The sequence below is a fragment of the Nicotiana sylvestris genome, chromosome 5, assembly GCF_000393655.2.
Source record: "Nicotiana sylvestris chromosome 5, ASM39365v2, whole genome shotgun sequence".
NCBI classification, from domain to species: Eukaryota; Viridiplantae; Streptophyta; class Magnoliopsida; order Solanales; family Solanaceae; genus Nicotiana; species Nicotiana sylvestris.
This window is the reverse complement of record NC_091061.1, coordinates 149,052,241-149,077,601: the sequence shown is the minus strand read 5'-3', so window position 1 is coordinate 149,077,601 and position 25,361 is coordinate 149,052,241. Positions and strand designations below refer to the sequence as shown.

Below are 25,361 nucleotides of genomic sequence, written 5' to 3'. Positions count from 1 at the left end.
AGCATAGAACTTGGAGTTAGCAGCCTTGGTGGATGTTGATCTGGAGTTGATTTTCTTTCAAGCCATTTTGACGTTTTTGGACTTTGGTGATTGAAAAGTTGAGATGAGAGGTAGAGATTGTCCCACTAAGCGTCCCAGAATTTGTAGACAATAAATTGCATCGAGAAAATAATCGAGACCAAAAATATCGCAACAATCGTAGTATTTGATTCAAATAATATGAGTGTACAATCTCTATGAATCCTCTGATTCTTCTTTCCAATATTAATGAAATTCAAGGGCCGTTGAGCTTGATCTTGAATATGTAGTTGTTGACAAGAACAATGATCTTGCATTCAACTAGTATGAACTTTGATTTGAACTTGTACTCCTTGAATCTTGATTTGTTCTTCGTTCTTGAGCTGGAACTTGATTTCTTGAACTTGAACTTGATTGCTTGAAGCTTGAAACTTGTAGAGAAATTTGCGGTGTTTGATCCACGAACTCTCTCTTGCTTCTTATTATAACTTCTGGTCCCTTTTTTGAGTTATGAAGACCCTTATTTGTAGTTGTGGAAAGGAAGAGTTATGATAAGAGTAAACTCTTATCGACCAATCAAATTAAAGTGTGACAAGGCCGTATTTGATTGGTCAGAACATGTCTCTTGCACATGTGACATAGTTTTATTGGCCTTTTAATGTGACTTAGCATGCCTTGTCATTTTGACATGTGGCATGATCCTATTGGCACTTCCGTTTGACTTGGCGTGCCACGTTATTTAACACGTGGCACCAAATTATCCACTAGAAAGATGATATGTTGGGCCTAATGAAGTGGGCTCATCATTTATAGCCCAACCGAATGGGTTATCCCAATGCATTTGGACTATTTATTAAATATGTATTTATTGAACTTAAATAATTACCCATATTATTTATTTGGACTAACATATCTTTTATTTAAAATATAGTTCAAATAATTTTATGAATTTAATTATCATAAAATTTATATGCCTATAATGAGCACGAAAATGACTCAAAATGGGAAAGACTTCAAGAATTAGAGGAACAAAAGGAAATTGAAACTCCTACTTCAAGTAAGCAAGTGAGCTTAAATTTGAACGATCAAGGTAAGGAAGTTTATGTAGTTGCTTCTCAAGGTAAAATGGCTAGTTCTAACACTCTAGTTACTTCAAATGACATTGTTAGTATCTTGATTGTGAGTGGTAGTCTTACGACTTGTAATATTAATAATTCTTTACTTTGTGTTGAAATGCAAAAGGAAATTTGTGATAAAACACTAGTTGAATATGATTTGAGAGCTAAATTTGTTATTGACTGTGAACTTTAAAGCTTCAAACTAGTGTTGTGTGTTTGGTTGGGAATCATGATTTTGAAGGTGTTTTCTTGAATGTTTGCAATAAAAATGAATTTATTTCTTCCTTTACTACAAGAAACACTTATGCGAGTAAAAATTTGAGAGAGGATGAAAGTCTCTTGGTTAGTGAAAGTGAATTGATGAGTTTTGTGGATCCATCTTGGATAGTTGTTCTTGTTTGCAAGTAAGTCAAAAACCTTATTTGTTTGAGAGTGAATTTGAATCTTTCAAGTTTAATGTGAATGATTCTTGCTTATATCTACTTGGTGCAATTGAGAAGACAATTCCTAATAATATGCCCAAGGATGAAGAGGTTTTTGATAAAAAGGGGAGTGAGCTAAATGATGCTAGCTTTAGTACGAATTTCTTTACTTTCTCTACTTTACGCTCTGAGGATACATTTTTGTCAAGCTTTGTAAATGTTTCTACGATGAAATGCAAAAATGATCAATTTGAAGCATGAAATAACTTCTTTGATTTTACATGTGATAAATCTTCTTGTGGTGACTTCACTAATATATTGAACTTCTTTGTGAAGGATTATCAAACGAGGAACCATAAGAGAGATAGATGTTTGGCGCTACCATTTGGGACAACAAAAGGTTTTGAAACTTCAATACTTATCCAAGGCAATAATGGTACGTTTGATTGGTTAGTGCTTATTTTTGGGTTTTCTAAAGTCATGGTGGTAATTGGCTATACCCTTGACTTTTATAGTAGCAACCTTGTATTTATTGACTATAATTTGTTGATTTTGCTATTATATTCATGTTGTGAGTTTCCAAATGGTCAACATAGAGATTATGTGGGAAGAACATTTGTGCTTGATCCTAGTGATTCACTCTATGATTGTGGTTTGCGTTTGAGCCAAGTGCATATTATATTGTTTGAAAATGTGTTCTTTGTTGATCTTAAGGATGCTTGTTTATACTTCAAGAGTGTTCACTTTTATACATGTGGTAGAGGTCTTTGGTTTAAAATGGTGCATGAGTCTAATTGTGAAGTGTCTTTACTATGCACAATTGTTTGTAAGCATGAAATGCTTGATGTTTTGTTTCTAAAAAGGGGCGGAGATGATATGCCGTCTCAGCATACATCCAAGTCTCGTGAAGAGGCATCAAATAAGGGAGGCATTAAAAGGTCTTTATGGAAATTTGAGCTTGATTATTTTGACTCTTGGCATGAAGTGACTTTGAATGATAAGAAAGTTGGTAGATCTAAATATGCTCTATACATGTGGTATGGTTCTATGTTTGGACTACCTAATTCATTTTCTTTATTTATTAAGTCCATAAGAGTCATACTTTGTGCTTACTTGGGAGATTTTATGACTCCATGTGATGATTTTTTTACATGATTCTTAGAGGAGTCTTTGTGCCTATTAGGAAGAATTGGGTCAAAAGAATGCATGGGCACTTTCTTGTTTTATCATTACCATGCATATATTTGCCTCTTCATGAGTTTATACTTTTCCCCAGTCCTTTCCATGTTTGCAAGGTTCGAATTCGAGGACAAATTCTTTTCAAGAAGGGGAGGATGATACGATCCAAGATAGCCAATGTGCTCCTTAGATGTCAATTGATGGCTACTTTCGCAATTGAAGGTTATGTGTGTAATTTGTCATCAATTGAAGACTGCATGTAATTGGAGGCTATACTTGTAATAAGTGACTACACTTAGTTCCTTAAAATTAGCTTAGGGGTATTTGGGTCATTTGAAGTCAAGTACTCAATCTAGTATAAATAACCCTTAAGGCTTTTATTTTATAGAGACTAACTTTGATGAATGATGAATATTCTTTTGAGAGGTGTAATGGTGGTTTGCCATTGTTGATGACAATTTATTCAAGGTATATTCTTCAAGTGGAATCACACTTCCACTTGAAGGTATTCCTATAGTTTAGATTCACTTTGTTATGTAATTATTGGGTGATTGATTTTTATCAATTGTTTTGCAACTAATACTTTGTTGGGTCTATTCTCAAATTTCTTGTCTTCCGTATTTTAGATTCGCATCATCATTTTCCCCATGAAATAAAGATCACTCACGAATTACTCACAAAGTTGAAGGGCATGTTAGTTAATTACAAATGTTGTTCCATTTCGAATCAGTTTTAGCACAATACAACCAGTTACCTTAGAAGTTGATCTCGGTTTCTACATCAACTTTTTGCAAATATAATGGTCAATTCTTTGGAAATTATCCTTCATTATTTAGCAAAATTTTGTTAAAGCCAAATGAGATTTTAATGTTGACAATAGTTGGCGAGTTGCATATTTACTTTAAGGATTATATTATTGGCTAGAGTTCTATTGTACTAATGAAAGAACTACTTGAGTCAATTTATAAAGGATTTAAGCTGCTTTTCTATGAGATCTTGTTTGATTACAAGCTTCTTCGATAGTGAACAAGTGAAGAGAGAGCGGAAAGCAGGCAAAGATAAGAGAAAGAAAGAGTAAAAGGGATTTAGAATGCTCGGAATAAATGCAATTGAGATTAAGAAAACAAACAAAAAACCAATTTGACAGCAATGAGAAAATGGAAGAGGAAAGAACAACACTCGCATAAGTTTAGTTTTACAGGTCCATTATATAAAAGATTTAAGTTTTACAATCCAAAACAGACTGATCATTTGCAGTTCCATCCAGCCTCAATGTTCTATCTAAAAGGCATAAGAAACATATGTTGGCAGCCATTAATCATAAGGTATTTGAATATAAGCTGCATCACAGACAAATGGAATGTCTGCATACATCACAGCGAGGGCGCATCTTATGCACTCTAAAACAGTGAACAGATAGGCAAATGCGACTGGCAGTCCAAAAATGCATGCCAACTTTGCCCCAGTACACAGCAAGTGGCATCCAACGGCTTATAGTCCCGATAACCTGCAGGGCAATCTCAAGAAGCATCCCCATCACCACATGGAATCTAAAGAAATGAGGCCATTCCTTTCTCCTCACTACACCAAGATAAGCAACAAAGAAGTATGCCATTAGAAACCAGCTTGGTAATCTTCCAATTGCTCCCAGGAAAGAGTATGTCAGAAACTCAAGATCTTCCAAAAAGGGGTGGAGATGATATGCCGTCTCAGCATACATCCAAGTCTCGTGAAGAGGCATCAAATAAGGGAGGCATGCTAAGGTTCTCCACCACCACTTTGGCTTTGTGGTCATCGCAGGGAATCTTTAACTATATGGGACATCTTTTGACGCTCTAGGGGCAAGGAAAAATTGGCTTCGCCTTGGTAACTGGGGTACAGCGTGCGGAAGGCCACCATATTCACCACTGAAAAGAGGTGATGATGTAGAAGAAAGATCAAGGAAGCTGAATCCTGCACCGACAACTCAACTTTAAAAGTGTAACTAGCTTTAAATTCTTTCAACTACTAGAGCTAGCGAAAATCAATTATACTATGAGGTTGTAGAGCTGAGATATAATACTTAAGCATCTGTCGACCGCTTTGTTCTCTCTATCATGCTTCTTATAATCGGAATGCTAAAAGAACTACATTTGACTTACCATACAACTTTTGTCCTCTAATTTTTTTACAGTATTCCAGCTTCGCACATTGGTCTGTTTGAAGTGTATGAGAACAGTAGAAAAAGTGAATGGAAGGATACATATCTCTAATAAACAACACCATCAAGAAGGAATCAAGCCATTTCAGTTTTTAGTTTGAAGTCTTTGAGGAAAAAACAACTACATATTTCTCCTTAAAGACGGAAAAAACAAGAATACACCTTTAAGAATATAACGACATATCACCATAGCTAAATCCACTTCCTAACTTCCTTACATGCATTTTAAGAACTTATGAAGTGGTGGTAGTTGGTGGTGGTAGTGTCTGGTGATAGAGGTAGTTGGTGGTAGTAGTGGTTGACATGGTGGCTAGCCGTGAAGGTTGTCACTACTCACTAGTGGTGGTTGGCGGTCATGGATATGTGGTGGAGGTTCGTGATTGTGGTGGTCCTACGGTGGTAGTTTGATAGAGCAGTGAAAAATGCCACAGGGATCTTTAATTGAACTATGTCTTTAATGATCATGCGGTGGTAATGAATAGAGTAGTGATAAAATGTCATCTTCACAGGAATCTTTAATCGAAAGTCAATGAATCATACCAATTAAGAAAAAAGAAGTGGTTGTAAAAGGAAAAAAAAATGCACTTAATGAGCGGAGATCCCAATGATTGAACCCTTCATTAAATAGAAACAAAACGAGCTACACTGAACCAACATAAAAATCAGATTTATTCTTTGGTAAAAATCAGCTTTCTCAAGCTAAAGAGCTATAGCCTGCTGAGGACTTCGCCCCCTCATTAAGAGACGAAATATCATTCTATTTTTGTTGCAGTTATTGCATATGATGCAACAGCAACCACCATTTCAATAACACATTTATTATAAATCATAAATACATACTGAAATAATGACAGGCAAAAGGATCAGCACAAAGATGTCATACACACCTTTGGAGCAGGATGTCAGCTAGTACCGATGAGGTGCTGGTGAACGTCTAACACATGAGGTTACAACCTTAGAAGACAGCAGTAGTGAACTGCTTGATGATGCAGATCCATAGGACTTGGAGAGGCTTAAGGAGCACCCATTTAGGATCATATTCAAGCCCTTGGAGATGTTCTACATAAAAGAAAATCGGACAGAACCACAGGGAATGGGGGTTAAAGACCAAGCAGACGAAAAATCCACAAACTCTATGGAGAAGTATTAGAAACAAACGTAGCCTAAACAAAGCAAATGCATATACAACTGAATGAATATCAGATGCAGACGCTGGAAGTATTCTACCATCAGTAATTAGTAAATAATATGGCAAATCCCCAATACAATAGAAGTTTGTCTTTATGCATGGAAAGAAATACTTTCCTGTCTCCGTAACCCTGCAGTACAACTATATGAATTTATGGCTAACACAAACCATTAGTAATGCTCCTCGTGGTTTCATATACTATAAACTACAGTTATTTTGTACCCATTCAAGTTGATTTTACATTCAAATAGCCCCTACGTTATTTAGTAACCAAAAAGAAAGGGGGAAAACAACAACAACAAACCCAATATAATAGTGGGAGGAGGGTAGCGTGTACGCAGACCTTACCCCTACCTTGCGGGTAAAGAGGCTGTTTCCGATAGAGCCCCAGCTCAAGGAAAGATAAAAAGAAAGCACTACCAACAAACAGTAACAACATCAATATAATAAGAAAACAAAGCAAAAGATGTAGTAATAAAGATATAACAATAATAGAATAGAAGACTAACTACTAATACTACTGGTATGGGGAAGAAACACTCTCGATTACGTACTAACCTTCTACCCTAATTCTCGACCTATACACCTTCCTATCAATTGTACCCATTCAAATTGTACATTCAAATAGCCCCTACTCTACTTAGTAACCAAAAAGAAAGGGGAAAAAAGGTGAAGTTGTCCAAAGCCCTCAAGCCAGAAAAACTTCAATAACAAAATAAGGCCAGAAACACTCAATTTATTCTGTCAGGTGAGTGTATTTCAAATGTTGAGCTTGAAATAACTGGATGGTTTGGATATTACATTACATTAGGATGCATAAAACTAATAAGAAGCAATTGAATCGAAACTAATTGAATTTTTTAAAATCTAAACTTTTGTTATTCAAAATTTAGAATAAACTTAAATTTGACCCCATAAATGCTTCAAAATGGCAGATTCAACAACATTACTTTCACAACTATCATATTTAAACCCCCTAAATTCCAATGTTACAAGATTATTACATTGTGGAAGTCGACAAATAGTTGTAAAGGCGAAGACCATAAAATTGAATAATAACAAATGCACAAAGGCTTCAAAAATAGCCCTACTTCCGCAAAAACACAAAGGCGAAAAAAAAAAATCGAAACAGAAAGAAGGATTAAATACCTAGTTGAAGGCATAGAGAAAGAGTAAGAGATGTGCGGGGTGCGAGTGAGTGCTCAGAACTTATCTGTTATGGTGGATTACTGGATTATGAATAAGAGGAAAACGAGCTGTCAATGGGCCACCGGACAGGGAAAATTGGGTGGGATAGCCAGTTTTGAGCCGGCTACGGGGAAGTGCACGGTTGGTTAGCCACTAATAACATACTCTCTTCGTTTCAATTTATGTGAACTTGTTTGACTGGACACGTAGTTTAAGTAAAAAATGAAGATTTTTGGAATTTGTGGTCCTAAACAAGTTCAAATGGGCCCAGAGTATTTGTGTGATTATAAAAGATTCTCATTAAGGGTAAAGTTGTAACTTTAAGCTAAATTGTTACCAAATTTAAAAAGAGTTCATTCTTTTTGGAACGGACCATTGAGGTTCATACACCTCAGCATTTATTTTCTTCCCTTTTTCCTCCCCAAAAAGTTCTTCAAGTGCTCCCTCAATTTGGTCCGTTCCAAAAAGAATGAACCCTTTCTATATTTGGTAACAATTTAGCTTAAAGTTACAATTTTACCCTTAATGAGAAGCTTTTATAACCACACAAATACTCTGGGCCCCATTTGAACTTGTTTAGGACCACAAATTCCAAAAGTCTTCATTTTTTACTTAAACTCCGTGTCCACTCAAACAGGTTCACATAAATTGAAACGGAGGGAGTATGTTATTAGTGGCTAACCAACTGTGCACTTCCCCATAGCCGGCTCAAAAGTAGCTATCCCACCCAATTTTCCCTGTCCTATGGTGTATGGGCTCAATTTAGAAGTGAGCGGTGGCCCATTGACAGCTCGTTTTCCTCTTATTCATAATCCAGTAATCCACCATAACAGATAAGTTCTGAGCACTCACTCGCACCCCGCACATCTCTTACTCTTTCTTTATGCCTTCAACTAGGTATTTAATCCTTCTTTCTGTTTCGAATGTTTTTTTTTTCGCCTTTGTGTTTTTGCGGAAGTAGGGCTATTTTTGAAGCATAAATGGGTGCATTTTGTCACACTCCTTTTTGCGCGCTCGGCCCCGAAGGGTTAAATGCGCGAGGGGAGTTTTTCCAATTTAAATGACAATATTCGAAATGGGATTATTTATTTAATTCAGAGTCGCCACTTGGGAAAGGTTTGGCTTTTGGTGTCCCAAGTCACCGGTTTATCTTGAATCCCAAATCGAGGAAATTTTCGACTTTTCCAAATGAAGTCTGCGAACCAGAAATTCTAAGTAAGGAATTCTGTTGACCCGAGGGAAGGTGTTAGGCACCCTCGAATCCCGTGGTTCTAGCACGGTCGCTTAAATTGTTATAATGACTAAATATCTGATTTAAATACATGTTATGACTTACGTGCTTTTATTAAGTTTAAACCGCTTTTATCATTATCACTTATTTTTATAGAATTGCAACGTCGTGAAAATGCATCTCGAACCACGTCACAATCAATGCGCCCGTGATCGTCAACACATTTTGACTTCGTTGAGATTTGGATTTGGGTCACATCAATGTGCACCCGAATTTAAGAATATGATTTAATTAAGCCGCGCCTAAAGAGTCTAACGCGTTATTATTTTTTGAGAAGGCCATGAGATTCACTAAACGGCCTAGCCTGAATTCTAAATATTATGATTAGTTGTTGAGGGCCCCGCAATTTGCATTTTTTATTTAGCGAGGCTCGTCTCATTATTTTAGAAGAGGATATCCTAAAGTGACTACATTTCTATTATTTTGTTTCCAGAAATAGAAGAAAGAAAGATGTATGCTAATCGAAGTATATGCTTTGGCCTAAACCGGACTCCTATCAATTTCTGATTAGTTACTTATAAAGTGAAAAGACGTCATACCTTACGAAAATGCTTTGGTTGAACAAAGAAATTACATATGAGATTGATGAAATGCAATACTTAATCCGACAACATCCTTAAGTTGAATCTAAATCAAATTGCTTAAACAGGATTAATAGAGTTCCTTATTAAAAGATGTTACTGATGATGTTCAAAACTAGTCCTATAAACTGCCTAAAGAAATCGAAACTGGATGATTCAAAACTGTATTATATTTGGCTAGATTTAACAGCCATTTGCCCCTACCTATTCAAACATGCTAAAAGAATGAGTTTAAGTTTAACAATTGTATAAAATAGTTTCACATTCCATGAACTGTGTTTACATCCTGTATGCTTCTAAATGAATCAAATACCACGGTTTCAGATCAACATAAACATTAATTAAGTACAAACTTACGAATGTATTCTCTATTAGGCTACAAATTAAAGGATTTATACAACTTTAACAATATTCGCAAAGCTGTAAGTAAAGCCACAGATGATTAAAGATTCTTCAGATCTTTCATTTCAATTTTCATTTCGACATCAGTTACATCAGACAGATTCGAAGTGTGTACCTGAGAAGATGCTTACAATGAAGAAAGCGAGAGAGTCAGTTGAGCAAACAGTGCAAGCGAAACAGCAGCAGTAACAGATAACAGCAGCAGGACAAGTTCCGGTGCAAGATACAATTACAGACGAGGAAGAAGTGGAAAATGACAGCAGTAGGCAGTGAAGCATAAACAAACTCCAGGCAGACCAACTCAAAAGAAACTAAGCACAAAAATACCACCAGAAATCTCAATTGAGACTTGGAAGAATCAGTACAGCCCAACAGGTTGACAGCAAATGAAGCCCAAACAGAAAACAATTTTTCCTGAAATTTCTGTATATTCCCTGTTTCTTGTTCACTCTCTATCTGTGTATATAGCTTCTCTCAATGTGTCTGTATGTACCTTTTTATGATATCTCTCTCACTATCTCTTTTCTTCTTAAACAAAAGAGTGACAATTTTCAATCTTGGAATCTATTTGAGTTATCAAAAGAAACTCCTCTCAGTTTTTCTTTCTTTTTTGAACTTCAAACCCTCAATGATTCAGTCTCTCTCTCTATGTTAACAATTTCCCTGTCTGTATCCCTTTTATAAGCCTCCCATCACCCCTTTACCAGCTTGTTTTACACAAATCAGAACATCCTCCCATGTGCTCTCTTATTTTCAGATTTCACTTACTAGTTAAATAAGATCACAAACCCATGATATTCCCTGGCAGACTTACTTTTAGGTAAGGTTTAATATTTTTGAACTAAAGTAGGGTGATGGGCAACAGGATATTTCTGACAGCATGTGCTGTCAACTATTTTATTCAAAAGCCCTTATGCAGGGCACAGGTTGTGCACAAATGCACCTGTGGTGCACAAATGCACATGTTGTGCACAAGTGCACATGCCCTCCAATTCAGAACTTAAACAAACATTCCTTTTACATTTCCGATTCAAATTAACAACTATAAGTAAACAAACTCTGTTCCTAATTGATTCAAACAAATGTGTCCAGAAGCAAATCGATTTGTTATTGTTCAGGCAATTGAAACTAATTGACGACACATGTCGACTCGGCTATATTAATCATAACATGCACAATCGTAGCCAAAAATCAGACATTTAACAGTATCGACACATGATTTGAATTGTACTGACCAAACAGAATTGTACTCGAGGAGTCAGTTAATCGGTTCAAATTTGAGATTCAGTTAATTGCACAACACATACATACATACGCATTATCAGAACAGGGACCTAATCAAACACGTAGGTTCAAACAAAGTGGGCAGGACACAGTTGATAAAACTCAAAACACAGATTTCACGAAACATGAACAAACTTTAGAACAATCTCATGGACTAAAACAAATAAAGAAAAGAAAGCAAAACTCACCTTAAAACCCGAAAAATCAAAAGACCCTAGCTTGGACTCGAACAGACCTTTCTTAAGGCTGAACGGACTTTAATCGAAGTGTTTCTCAGATGAGAAACACTTCGATTAAGCTCTTCAGCTTGAACAAGACACAGACCATTGACGAGGAACCCTAAGGTTCCAAAAATCAGATCTGGGATTCATGCTTCCCTGGTCAGATTCGGACCAAACCAAGCATGGTTTGGTCACGAGGGGGGTCTGGGGAGTGTCTGGTGTGAAACTGGGGTTAAACGGTGTAAGTCAAGTTCCGACTCAAATCTTCAAACGAAGATTCGAGAAGGTGGGAAGGGATTCGAGTTAAGTAGTTAACAGATCCATGTTCAGGATGGCAAGGGGATTCTAGGGTGTTAAGGTGAAGGTCACCGGCGTTCATGCCGCCGGGTTTCTGGTGAAGGGAGATGGGGGTGGCTAGGGTTTGAAGGGGAAGGGTCTGTGAAGACGAAGGCCGGGGTATTGGATAGGGGGGCAGGGTAAAGATTCTAGGCTTATATAGTTAGTGAGGGATCGATTTTTGGCCGTTGGATGGGGTGAGATGAAGGGTCAAGATCTTTTGGCTGATGGAGAACGGTGTCGTTTCAACCTGAAGGGGTTTGGGTCGGTCCGGGTGGAATGGGTCGGGTTTTGTTTATGGGTTATGGGGAAGTGATCTCGGCCGTTGATCAATCTGAGATCAACGGCCCAGATCAAATTGGATTAAAACGGCGTCGTTTGGACGTTCTGGGTGTCAGCTGGTGTGGACCGGGTTACACATGGGGTTTTGGGTTTGAGTTTGGGCTTTGAATTAAAAATAAAAATAGGCCCAACCGAGTTTTAAACCCAATTCTGCATCTCCCTTTTTTTATTATTTTTATATTATTATTATTTTTTTTTAAAACAAAACCTAAGTAAATAAAAATAAAATTTCATAAACACTTAATACAATTATTTGCACACATATATCAAAATATTTAAAGCAGGCAAGATCGAACAAAACAACAATCACGGAACAAAGATGCATATTTATGATTTTTTTATTTAACAACCGGATTTCGGTTAAAACAGCACATGACACACACATTTTTTGTATTTTGTTTTAATAAAAATGGGCAAAAATCATAAATAATTAACAAAGTGCCATGTAAAAATCCAAAAATTGTACAGCAGGACCAATTGTTATTATTTTTTATTTCTTTTGGAGCGATTGTCGCGCGAAACAAAAATCACGTGCTCACAGCTGCCCCTCTTTGTTCGGAAACACGAAGAGTTTTCGTGCAAAGATAAAGTGAGCGTGTATGAGCGATTTTTGCCTATGGACTACTCCGTGTGAAGCATGTTTTTGAAAGATCTGACCGAATCTTGCTTCAAAGATTTCCTACATATCCTGGGCTAAACAGGAATCAGGTCAATGTAGTTCGGGAAAATTTTGGTAGCTGGGACTACCATGGGATTGCAATGCTTGCTGTTACTGCTGTTGCTGTTGCCACTGCTGCGTCACTGACCGCCTTATTACAACCAAAGGAAAATTGGAACTGAACTAACTACTTATATGCATGTCAACTGCGAGTTACAAGATTCCTATCTATGATTCTTTTGCGACTTGATCTTGGGTCTTAGCTGATTGTGCTTGGAGACTTTGATCCGAATCTTGATGCTTGCGAGTTGCGGCGACTTGTTCAATCTTTGGGATACTGAGTGAAATGCGTCTGGCAGAGTTCAGGACCTTAGTCAAATGTTGGAGTCGATCCGCCTTCCATTTACTTTGATATTCTCGGGACATCCTCTTTTTGTCTTTTTTCTTCTTTGATTCTGAGTTGAGACTCATCTCGTGGGTCATTTCGAATCGGGTGGCTCAAGGTTAGACCTGCAGGAGAAAACAAACAAACGAACAAAATTTTCTGCCCCAGTTTCACTAGGAAAATTTCGTGAATTATTCGCCAGGAAGTTCATAAAATTGATGAAGGAAGATAAAAATGCTCAGTTCAGGGCTGGAGCCCTAATACCGACTAGCTGGGGAGAAGTTCAGTTTAGGGTTTAAAACCCTAATGCTGACTAAAGGAAAAATTCAGTTTGGGGTTTAAAACCCTAATGCTGATTGCATGGAAAAGATCAGTTTAGGGTTTAAAACCCTAATGTTGGCTGAATGGGAAAAAAGTTCAGTTTAGGGTTTAAAATCCTAATGCTGACTAAAGGAAAAATACAGTTTAGGGTTTAAAACCCTAATGCTGATTGCATGGAAAAGCTCAGTTTAGGGTTTAAAACCCTAATGTTGGCTGAATGGGAAAAAAGTTCAGTTTAGGGTTTAAAACCCTAATGCTGACTAAAGGAAAAATTCAGTTTAGGGTTTAAAACCCTAACGCTGATTGCATGGAAAAGCTCAGCTTAGGGTTTAAAACCCTAATGCTGGCTGACAGGAAAAGAGTTCAGTTTAGGGTTTAAAACCCTAATGCTGATTAAAGGAAAAATTCAGTTTAGGGTTTAAAACCCTAATGCTGATTGCATGGAAAAGCTCAGTTTAGGGTTTAAAACCCTAATGCTGGCTGAATGGTAAAAGTTCAGTTTAGGGTTTAAAACCCTAATGCTGACTGAATGGGAAAAAAGTTCAGTTTAGGGTTTAAAACCCTAATGCTGACTAAAGGGAAAATTCAGTTTAGGGTTTAAAACCCTAATGCTGATTGCATGGAAAAGCTCAGTTTAGGGTTTAAAACCCTAATGCTGGCTGAATGGGAAAAAAGTTCAGTTTAGGGTTTAAAACCCTAATGCTGACTAAAGGAAAAATTCAGTTTAGGGTTTAAAACCCTAACACTGATTGCATGGAAAAGCTCAGTTTAGGGTTTAAAACCCTAATGCTGGCTGAAAGGAAAAGCTCAGTTTAGGGTTTAAAACCCTAATGCTGGCTGAAAGGAGAAGCTCAATTTAGGGTTTAAAACCCTAATGCTGGCTGAATGGAAAAAGTCCAGTTTAGGGTTTAAAACCCTAATGCTGACTGAATGGGAAAAAAGTTCAGTTTAGGGTTTAAAACCCTAATGCTGACTAAAGGGAAAATTCAGTTTAGGGTTTAAAACCCTAATGCTGATTGCATGGAAAAGCTCAGTTTAGGGTTTAAAACCCTAATGCTGGCTGAATGGGCAAAAAGTTCAGTTTAGGGTTTAAAACCCTAATGCTGACTAAAGGAAAAATTTAGTTTAGGGTTTAAAACCCTAACGCTGATTGCATGGAAAAGCTCAGTTTAGGGTTTAAAATCCTAATGCTGGCTGAAAGGAAAAGCTCAGTTTAGGGTTTAAAACCCTAATGTTGGCTGAAAGGAAAAAGCTCAGTTTAGGGTTTAAAACACTAATGTTGGCTGAAAGGAGAAGCTCAGTTTAGGGTTTAAAACCCTAATGCTGACTGAAAGGAAAAAGCTCAGTTTAGGGTTTAAAACCCTAATGCTGGCTGAAAGGAGAAGCTTAGTTTAGGGTTTAAAACCCTAATGCTGGCTGAAAGGAAAAAGCTCAGTTTAGGGTTTAAAACCCTAATGCTGGCTGAAAGGAGAAGCTGAGTTTAGGGTTTAAAACCCTAATGCTGGCTGAATGGAAAAAGTTCAGTTTAGGGTTTAAAACCCTAATGCTGACTGAATGGAAAATTCAGTTTAGGGTTTAAAACCCTAATGCTGATGGCTGGAGGCAAAATTCGAGAACAACAACTGACCTCTTTTTTTTTTTTTTTTTTGAATTTTCTTGTTTTAGTAGAAGATAAAAGGGAGTTTCGTGGAAACTTACCTTTCGAGTGAATTCCTTATTGCCGAAATGTTTCTTGTACCCATGTACCTTCTTCTTTGGGCGACACCTGCTTCTTGCACGGTTGTCTTGGATTAAACCTGTTTCAACTTTTCAGACAAAGAACATTTGTTAGTTCGGAAATGACGGTCGGTTTGGTGACCTTGATCGTTCCCGGTTGCTTTGTTGCGTCTTCATTTCTGTTGCGAAGTCCCGCCATTGATTTGATTCATATGTCGGAACCTTTTAGACTGCTCAGGCTTGTATTTCCAGATTCCGTGATGATTCGCCTCACAAGGCTCTTTTTCTTTTCTCTCTTTCTTTTTTTTTTCTTTTTTTGTCCCGTTTTGCTTGGAGGTTCTCAACGGGGGTTTTATTGGAGGTATTCGGTGGGGATTTGTACAAAAGGAAGCTCTGAGGCGGAATATTTACAAAGTGGATTCTTTGTGCGGATTTTGTACAATGGGGCATGCTGGGTATTTGTTTCAAAGCGGGTTTTCTAGGATTTGTTGGGGTAAGCTTGTTGGGGAGTTTTTACAAAGGGACTCGTTGGGGATGTGCTGGGGAAATTCCAACAGGATTTTTTTCTTCTTTTTTTTATTTTATATTGGGGAGACTCTGTGGGAGGATTGTACAAGGAGAGACTCTGTGGGGATTCGTCCGAAGGCGGACTTGCTGGGGGAAATTTCTCTTTTTCCTCTTTACTTCGAACGCCATCAATCGTCATGATTCATCAAGTTTGGACAGACGTACCAACGGAATGGGGTGTTTTCCTTCATGAAACGGAACTCCGTGAAAACAAACCTGCCACATGCCCTCTCCGGTGTATCCTGAACTTGGGGTTAAAACATAAAAGGGATTCGAAAAGAAACAAAGAAAGGAGAAAACAAATTTCAGGAAGGGAGTGTCCCTTTTGGGACGAGAAAGACTTATCTGAGGAAGATAACGCTGGCTTTAAATGACATGACATGCTCTTTGGACTGGACGCCTGACCTTCCATGAACTTGCGTTTCCCTGAACCAGAACGGATCTGTGATTCCAAACCGGTGGAACTTTGCCGAGACCTCCTTGGGGTGGAGTCATTCTTTTCGGCCAACAGCGCCCTTTGCGGGTTTTCGCCGGCTGACCTCTCTCATTTCTCTTCCTGTCATCGCTTGATAGCACTCTTTGTGAGTTTTTACTAAACAAGCTCTCTCATTTTGGTTTCTCTACTCCCGTCGCCTCGTGGTGCCCGAAGGTTTTCACCGACGAGACTCTCTCATTTTATCTCTCTCAATTCAGAGTGTGCCGGTCTCCATTTGTGACGCTTATTGGTTCCCCACCATCTTTGGTAATTGATTTGAAGGCTTGTGCTTGGTAAAGAGAGGTAGATAATACTAACTTCTCAACTGCTCGACGTGCCCCGGTTTCCATTTCAGGGCGAATGAGATTTTATTGTTGGTGTGACTGAACCTCAGGGAGAGGCTGCCTACGTATCCTTTCGGAATCAAGTCAAACGTAGTTCAGGCCTCAATCAATGTTTTGTTTTTTTTTTTGTTTTTTTTGAATGGCTCAAAGGTTTGTAAAGAGAATTGGGCAGTGTTTGGGGAGTAGTGGGGAATAAAACCTTCATCATTTCAAATGTGTCAAGACTACTGGAGTATAATTCAGACGTAGTATCTCTTGACTGCATCCGCATTTACTGCTGTGTCGGGGTCGTTTCCTTCGATATCACCTAAATACAATGCTCCTCTCGGCAATATCTTCCTTATGATGTATGGGCCTTTCCAATTTGGAGCAAACTTCCCTTTTGCTTCCTCATGATGCGGCAGAATACGCCTCAGTACCAGCTGACCTACTTCGAAATTCCTGGGTCGGACTTTCTTGTTGTAAGCACGGGCCATTCTTCGTTGGTACAACTGTCCGTGACAAACCGCGGCCATTCGCTTTTCATCAATCAAAGTCAATTGCTCTAACCGAGTCTTGACCCACTCGCTGTCTTCGATTTCTGCTTCGACAATGGTTCGAAGCGAAGGAATTTCTACCTCTGCCGGTATTACAGCCTCGGTCCCATAAACCAGAAGATAAGGAGTCGCTCCTACTGATGTGCGTACCGTAGTGCGATACCCCAACAGTGCAAATGGTAACTGCTCATGCCACTGTCGGGAACTTTGGATGGTTTTCCTCAAAATCTTCTTGATGTTTTTGTTTGCCGCTTCTACAGCGCCGTTGGCCTTTGGCCGATAAGGTGTAGAATTCCTATGCGTTATTTTGAATTGCTCGCATACATCTCCTATCAAGTGACTGTTAAAGTTTGCTACGTTATCTGTAATGATAGTCGCAGGAATACCGAAACGACAAATAAGATTTGAGTGTACAAAATCCACCACAGCTTTCTTAGTGACCGACTTGAGAGTGACAGCCTCTACCCATTTTGTGAAGTAGTCTATGGCAACCAGTATAAACCTGTGTCCATTCGAAGCCTTTGGTTCGATTGGTCCAATGACGTCCATGCCCCAGGCGACAAATGGCCAAGGCGCAGACATGGGATGCAGTTCTGTGGGAGGTGCATGAATCAGATCACCGTGCACCTGACACTGATGACACTTCCGAACGAAGCTAAAGCAATCCTTTTCCATGGTTATCCAGTAATAACCTGCTCGAAGGATTTTCTTTGCTAAGACATACCCGTTCATGTGAGGTCCGCACACACCTGCGTGTACTTCGTGCATGATTTTCCTCGCTTCCTCGATATCGACACATCTTAGGAGATTGAGGTCCGGGGTCCTCTTATATAACAATTCACCACTCAGAAAGAAACCACTTGCATGTCGCCTAATGGTCCTCTTTTGATCTCTAGTAGCGTGCTCGGGGTATTCTTGTGTCTTCAGGAACCTCTTGATGTCATGGTACCAAGGCTGCGTATTTGATCCCGCCTCGATTACATTGCAGTAACCGTGTCTTTCCTTGATTTGGATTTCCAAAGGATCGACGTGGGCGTTGCCCGGGTAGGGTAGCATTGAAGCCAAAGTAGCAAGTGCATCTGCCAGTTCATTGTGACACCTCGGGATATACCTGAACTCTATTGATGTAAAGCGCTTGCTGAGGTCCTCTACATGCTGTCGGTATGGGATAAGTTTGACATCCCGAGTTTCCCATTCACCTTGGACTTGTCGGATAATCAGGTCAGAATCTCCCATAATCAATAAGTCTTCGACATCCTGATCGATTGCCATATGCATGCCCATGATGCAGGCTTCATACTCAGCTGTATTATTCGTGCAAAAGAAACGCAGTCTAGCTGTGGCGGGATAATGCTGACCGGAGGGCGAGATCAAAATTGCCCCAATTCCTACACCTTTGGCATTCACGGCTCCATCAAAGAACATCTTCCAAACATGAGCGTCCTCTGAGATTACTTCTACAGTATTTACCTCTTCATCTGGAAAGTAGGTATCCAATGGCTGGTATTCCTCATCGACCGGATTTTCGGCCAAATGATCTGCTAGCGCCTGGGCTTTCATTGCTGTGCAAGTGACATAGACTATGTCGAATTCCGTAAGCAAGATTTGCCATTTAGCTAGTCTTCCAGTAGGCATTGGTTTCTGAAATATATACTTCAAAGGATCCAACTTGCTTATGAGGAACGTAGTGTGGGCTTGGAGATAATGTCTCAGCTTTTGAGCAACCCACGTGAGAGTGCATCATGTCCTTTCCAGCAGAGTGTATTTGGCCTCGTAGCCGGTGAATTTCTTGCTCAAGTAGTAGATTGCTTGCTCCTTTTTTCCGGTTATGTCGTGTTGCCCGAGGACGCAACCGAAAGAGTTCTCCAGGACTGTTAGATACAAGAAAAGTGGCCTCCCTGGTTCTGGAGGGACCAAGACTGGGGGATTCGAAAGGTATTCTTTGACTTTATCAAAGGCTTCTTGACACTCAGTTGTCCATTTAATCGCCGCATCTTTCCTTAACAGCTTGAATATGGGCTCACACGTGCTTGTCAGCTGGGCAATAAACCGACTGATGTAGTTCAACCTGCCCAAAAGACTCATCACGTCTTTCTTTGTTCTCGGGGAGGCAGATCTCTGATGGATTTTATCTTAGTTGGATCTAGCTCGATACCTCTCCTGCTTACGACGAAGCCCAAAAGTTTGCCCGACGGAACTCCGAAAGCACATTTGGCTGGGTTTAGCTTCAAGTCATACTTCCTTAGTCTCTCGAAGAATTTCCTCAAGTCTTGGATGTGATTATCCTGCGTCCTGGACTTGACTATCACGTCATCCACGTACACCTCTATTTCCTGATGCATCATGTCATGAAAAATGGCAGTCATGGCCCTCATGTAAGTAGCCCCAGCATTCTTCAAACCGAATGGCATAACCCGATAACAGTAGGTGCCCCAAGGCGTGGTGAAGGCAGTTTTCTCGGCATCCTCTTCATCCATCAGTACCTGATGATACCCAGCGTAACAATCTACGAAAGATTGTATCTCGTGTTTGGCGCAATTATCGACGAGGATGTGGATGTTGGGAAGTGGGAAATTATCTTTGGGACTTGCTCTATTCAAATCTCGGTAATCTACACATACCCGAGTCTTCCCGTCCTTTTTCGGTACCGGAACCACATTCTCCAACCATGTTGTATATTGGACTACCCGAATCACTCCCGTTTTCAGTTGTTTAGTGATCTCCTCTTTAATCTTGTCGCTGACCTCAGTTTTGAACTTTCGTTGCTTTTGTTGAACTGGAGGACAATCAGGATGAATCGGCAATTTATGAACCACTAGATCAACACCTAGACCCGGCATGTCATCATATGACCAAGCAAACACGTCTTTAAATTCAAAAAGAAGTTGAATTATCGCCTCTCGCGTTTTCTTGTCCGTGTGAATGCTTATTTTGGTCTCCCGGATTTCTTCAGGAGTTCCTAAATTAACCGGTTCGGTGTCATTCAGATTTGGCTTAGGTTTATTCTCAAAATATTCCAACTCTCGGTTTATCTCCCTAAAAGCTTCTTCCGCATCATATTCTGGTTCTGGGTTCATTAATTCGCAGCTAAATAGCTCATTGTGATCTGGGCGTGAAGTCCGCAAGCATGTCATATTTAAAGCCGCATTATTATAACTGAAAAGAAAGATAAAAGGAAAAATAACAAAAATCAGAACAAAAGAAAGAATGGGAAAGCAATGATGATTTTTTTTATTTTCTTTGGAAAGTTGGAAGACAACGATGTTTACAACTCAGGAATACAAAAAACAACAATGGAAAGGAAGAAAACGTTCAAGTTATGTCCTGGAGATAACTTGTGACACAGGAAAGGTGGCAGGACAGGTCTACCCGGACTTCCGTCTAGTCGGGAATGGCGTGGCCTCCCAGTTTTGAAGTTTGGCGTTCGGCCCTACGTACATCATCTTAGCAGTGCTTGTGCCTTCACCTGGTTGAACCATGTGGATCTCGTAGAGCATCTCTCTCATCGCTCAACATATCTCCTCGATTTCCTCAACTGTGAAGACCTCATCATCTTCTTCTTCGGCATACCTTGGCCTGATGAAAGTTGCATATAAATCCGGTAGTGGTCGAGGTAACTTCCAACCCTCATTTTTCCTTTTCTTTGCCCACTCTTCGTCTGCTGGAGTAGGTTTGAAACCTAGTCCAAAAAGTTTCTTGGTGACTGGCAAGGTAATGGGTTCTGTTATTCCCTGAAGGGGTTCGTCCAAGCCCCTTCCCTGGCCTAAATCCGTGCCGGATCATCTCTTTGGCCACCATAACCGAAGCGTTAGACAAGAAAGGCTGGGGGCAGGGTATTCCCTCTTCGTGCTGCTCTGCCAGTACAATCTCAAAAGCTTGATAGACCATATGTTCGCTCCCTTCTCTCGGTTTCAGATATGGAATGGATGGGTCCCGATAAATAGCATGCTCGTCTTCCCCATGGACCACAATCTCTCGGTCTTCGTACTCGAACTTCACCATCTGGTGAAGAGTGGAAGGCACGGCTCCTGCCGCATGGATCCAAGGTCTGCCAAGGAGAAAATTGTAGGATGTATCCATGTCGAGCACCTGGAAGGTTACTTGAAATTCGACTGGTCCTATGACCAACAACAGGTCTATTTCTCCCATGGTATCTCTCTTGATGCCGTCGAAAGCCCTTACGCAGACATTGTTGGGTCGGATTCTTCCGGTCCCAATTTCCATTCTTTGTAGCGTGGAGAGCGGGCAAATGTCAACGCCTGAGCCCCCATCCAACATTACCCGCTTGACATAATAGTCTTCGCATTTAACTGTTAGATGCAAAGCCTTGTTGTGTGCCGCTCCTTCCGGGGGTAGATCGTTCTTGCTGAAAGAGATTTGGTTGACGGCGAAGAATCTTTCTGTCATCCGCTCTAATTGTTCTACCGAGGTTTCAACTGGCACATATGCTTCATTCAGAGTCTTCAGTAAGATCTTTTGATGCTCGGTCGACCTCATTAACAATGACAGCATGGACACTTGCTCGGGGTACTTGCGCAGTTGATCTATCACTTCGTAATCCGGCATTTTCATTTGTTGGAAGAACACTTCCGCTTCTTCAACACTTACGGGCTTCTTTGGCGGGAAGCGCCTTTGTGTGGCGTTGTTCAGTTCTTGGGTATTTGAATACCTTCCAATGAAAGTATTTTCTGGAAGTTCTCCCATGACCTCTTTACCTTTGTACATTACCAAAGTCTTTTGATAATTCCACGGCACTGTGGACGGGTTGGTCATTGGCTTTTGTGGCACGCGTCCGATAACCACTGGCTCATTCAGCCGAGGTGGTTGAATCGTCCCCCGGACCACATAGGCCCCTTTCAGCACGTACATAGGTTTTTTTTTTGATTGCGAAGTTCTGCGTCTTCTCAGTTCGACCTCGTGGTATGTAAAGAACTTCATCCTCTACCGGTACCACTTTCTTCTCCACCTTCTTTTCAAGCTCTTTCTTTATAGCCTTGGCCTCCTCCCCCTTTCCTGGTTTCTGGTCTGTTTCGGGCCTCTTCCCCGTGTCGACAATGGCAATTATGGCTTTCAGAGCAGGGTCGAATTCTTTGTCTTCGCAAATCATTCAGATCAGCGGCCCATTATTGTGAGCAGGCAATGGATTGTTAGTCACATTTGGGATCTCTTCGTCCCTTAACACTATTTTCCCTTGCTCTATCAAATTCTCGACCACTCTTTTCAACGACCAGCAGTCATTTGTATCATGTCCCTCGGCCCCTGAATGATAGGCGCATCTGACTCCAGCTTTGTAAGAAGGTGACGTCGGGTTTTGCCTTGTTTGAGGGATTGGTTGCAAGAAACCCAATTGGACTAGCTTCGGGAACAAAGTAGAGTATTGTTCACCGATGGGCATGAAAGTCCGCCGTCGAGGTGGCTCTTGAGGGCGGAAGTTATTCTGCGGGGGTTGTTGGTTATAGTGGTTGCGGTAAGGAGGCTGATTCCTGGGAGGTGGAGCTGGGCCTCGGTTGGCTTGTTGTGGTGGATGGGTATAAGGTTGGGCATTCATGACCATATAAGGTTGATGAGCATATGCCAAATTTGAATGGGGGTAGTAGTGTTGTGGGGTTCTTTCCGGAAAATGGGGCCTGGGATGACGGTACTCCCTTGCTTCCGAGGCTGCCATAGTCGTTTCTTCCTTCTTCTTCCCTCTTGTCATTCCTCCGGACCCGCTTTGGACGGCCTGGGAGGTCGCCCTTATGGCTGCTTGACTCAGAATCCTACCTGTTTTCAGACCATTTTCCACCATCTCTCCAATCTTGATCGCTTCCGCGAATGGCTTACCCATGGCTGACATCATGTTTTGGAAATAGTCAGACTCTTGAGCCTGGAGAAAGGTAGTGACCATTTCCACTTCATCCATGGGAGGCTTTACTCTTGACGCCTGTTCACGCCACTTAATAGCATATTCTCTGAAGCTTTCTGAAGGTTTCTTCTTCAAATTCGACAGAGAATTTCGGTCTGGCGCAATGTCGATGTTATACTGGAATTGTTTCACAAAATCTCTGGCGAGATCATCCCATATATGCCATCGGGACATTTCCTGGTCCATATACCATTCCGAGGCTATCCCTACTAGACTTTCCCCAAAATATGCCATTAGCAGTTCTTCTTTTCCGCCGGCTCCCCGCAATTGGTTGCAGTATTTCTTAAGATGTGCAATGGGGTCACCGTGCCCATCGTATTTCTCGAACTTTGGGGTCTTGAAACCCGTTGGCAGGTGCACGTGAGGGAACATGCACAGGTCGGCGTAAGAGACGCTCTTCTGTCCGCTCAATCCTTGCATATTCTTCAAACTTTGTTCAAGGCTTCTCATTCTCTTGGCAATCTCATTTTGTTCTGCAATTCTGGGGTTCTGATCCTGCCCGGGTGCAAGCTCACACTGAGGCGGTAGAGGATTAGTGCTGGTAGCGAACCTAGTTGGTTCCATTGAGAACGATGGTGCTTGGAATGTAAAAGAGGATGAGTCAAAGCTTGGCTTGTACGTGGTAGGCTGTGCCGTAATCGGGCAAGGCGATGCAGTAAAGATGTTCATGCTTGCATCAGTGGATGACATTCGGGGATGAGGCTCAGAAGGCGATCCAGCAGAGAAGGCTGAGGTGGCTGGGTACCCGAATGGGGTAGCAGGATAATTTATGGGGACATTAGAAGTCCCACTTGACCTGGAGAATAATTCAGGGAATCCGGGGACGACACTTGGCGGTTCTTTCCCATTATTCCAGTCGTCCAACATTTCCAACATGCGGAGCCGTAGGATTCTATTTTCCTCCGCAGTTGCGGATTCAGGTGTGAGGACGACTGAGATTGAGCTCTCCTCAGAAACAGGGATTGTTTGCAATGGAATTTCTGAAGACATTTCCACACTTCCTTTTGACCTGGTGAAGTAAGTGTGAGTACTACTTCTGGTCCTAACAACAGGTAGTTGAACACTTCTCCTTGACCTCGTGAAGTATGAGTGCGAGGCCAGACTTTCACCAAACCAACCGTCTTTTCAAAACCCTGGATACTCAACGACAAACGCACGGTTAATTTGCAGCGAATAACAGGTAGTTAATCTCACGTTGGTCATGATGCACCTATACAGTTAAGTGGATTACTACATGTTTGCTACGAGAGCATGCGTCATTCCGGCATTTTTCCTCTTTATTAGTTTTTCCCCTTTTTATTATATTTTTCTTTTTCTTCTTTTTTTTTGTTTTTCTTTTATGTTTTTTTTTATTTTGCAGTAAAAGAAATGCGACCGGATCCGATGAGGATTGCTTACGTATCACGATGCCTACGTGAATCAGATCATTACATAGTTCGAAAAACACAAATAAGCGTAAAAGAAGCAACCTCTTTATTATTGAAATGGTCTATTACAAACTACATTTTGCAAAAGAAAAAGCAAACTTCGAAAATAAACCTAGACTCAAAATAGGCTAAAAATCACCCTGATGGGAAAAACAGGCAGAAGATGCCAAGATACAGATTTGACTTATGAGTGCATTATGGTTTTGAAAATTGGTGTCCGCGGGGCATCGTTCGGCCTCGCCGCGGTCCTAGGCGTGAGATCCCTCTCAAGTTTCTCCAGCTCGTGCATAGTCTGCTTGACATAAGCCATCACTGCCGAGAGGACGGTAACGCTGGACATGTTCTCACATTGTAGACATCGTCTGGTGATGGCATGGGCAATGGCCTTGATCCTATCTCTGGTTTGCTTCTTCTCTACGAGTAGGCGTTTTATCTGATCGCTGCATATCTTGAAGACTTGAGCATCCTGTACATGCTGATGCTTCAGTCGCCGTACTTCCAACTTCATCTGGGCTATTGAGTCGTACCAGTATCTGCCCTCAATTTGGAAATCCTTGGCCTGATTAACTGCTTTGATCTCAAGTGCAGCCATTTCTCTCTTTATTTTAGCAACAGTTTTCTCGTGGTCGCCTTCCAATTGATTAAGGTATCGGCGATACTTATCTACTCTTGTATCCCACTGTGCCCTGAGCTCGGCTATGACGTTTTCAGATTTCTCCAAACCATCTTGTCATTCCCTGATTTCACTTTTTAACCTTTTTATCAGCTGCTCGTCTGATCGACGCCTTGGCTGTTTATCTGCATCCACCCTTATCTGTTTGATCTGGGCTCTAAGCATTTCGTTTTTCTGAATTAACCTGTTCCGCTCTCCCAGATTGGTAGCAGCTTGCACGTTGTACTCATATTTCAAGCCTTCTACTTGTTGCTTTAACCTGCTGATTTCGGCGCAATAGCCTCTTTCCTTTGCTAACCAATCCCACTACCTTTGCGATGATTCGGTGAAATTCCGGATGTGGGGTCTCTTAGCCGGCCTTTCATGCTCAAATTCCCTTCTATACCATGCAAGGTAACCTGGCGCTGTCTTTCCTTTGGCTCGATCCCGCACGCAAGTATCTGATTTCAAGTATTGACACTCACTCCAGATTTGGCGAATTTTCGCTTCTGGGAATTGTCCGTTAGGACTTATCTCAACTGCTTGAGTGCTAAGATCTTCCTCATGAGGTACTGTCTGGCATCTTCCGAACTGTCTCAAAACT

General features: G+C 40.7%; 1 pseudogene; it reads right to left on the bottom strand.

The window, feature by feature from the left end:
- Nucleotides 1-3,828: 3,828 nt before the first annotated feature.
- The window catches only part of LOC138869478 (protein TIC 20-I, chloroplastic-like), a 57,068-nt pseudogene continuing 35,535 nt past the window's right edge, over nt 3,829-25,361 (bottom strand).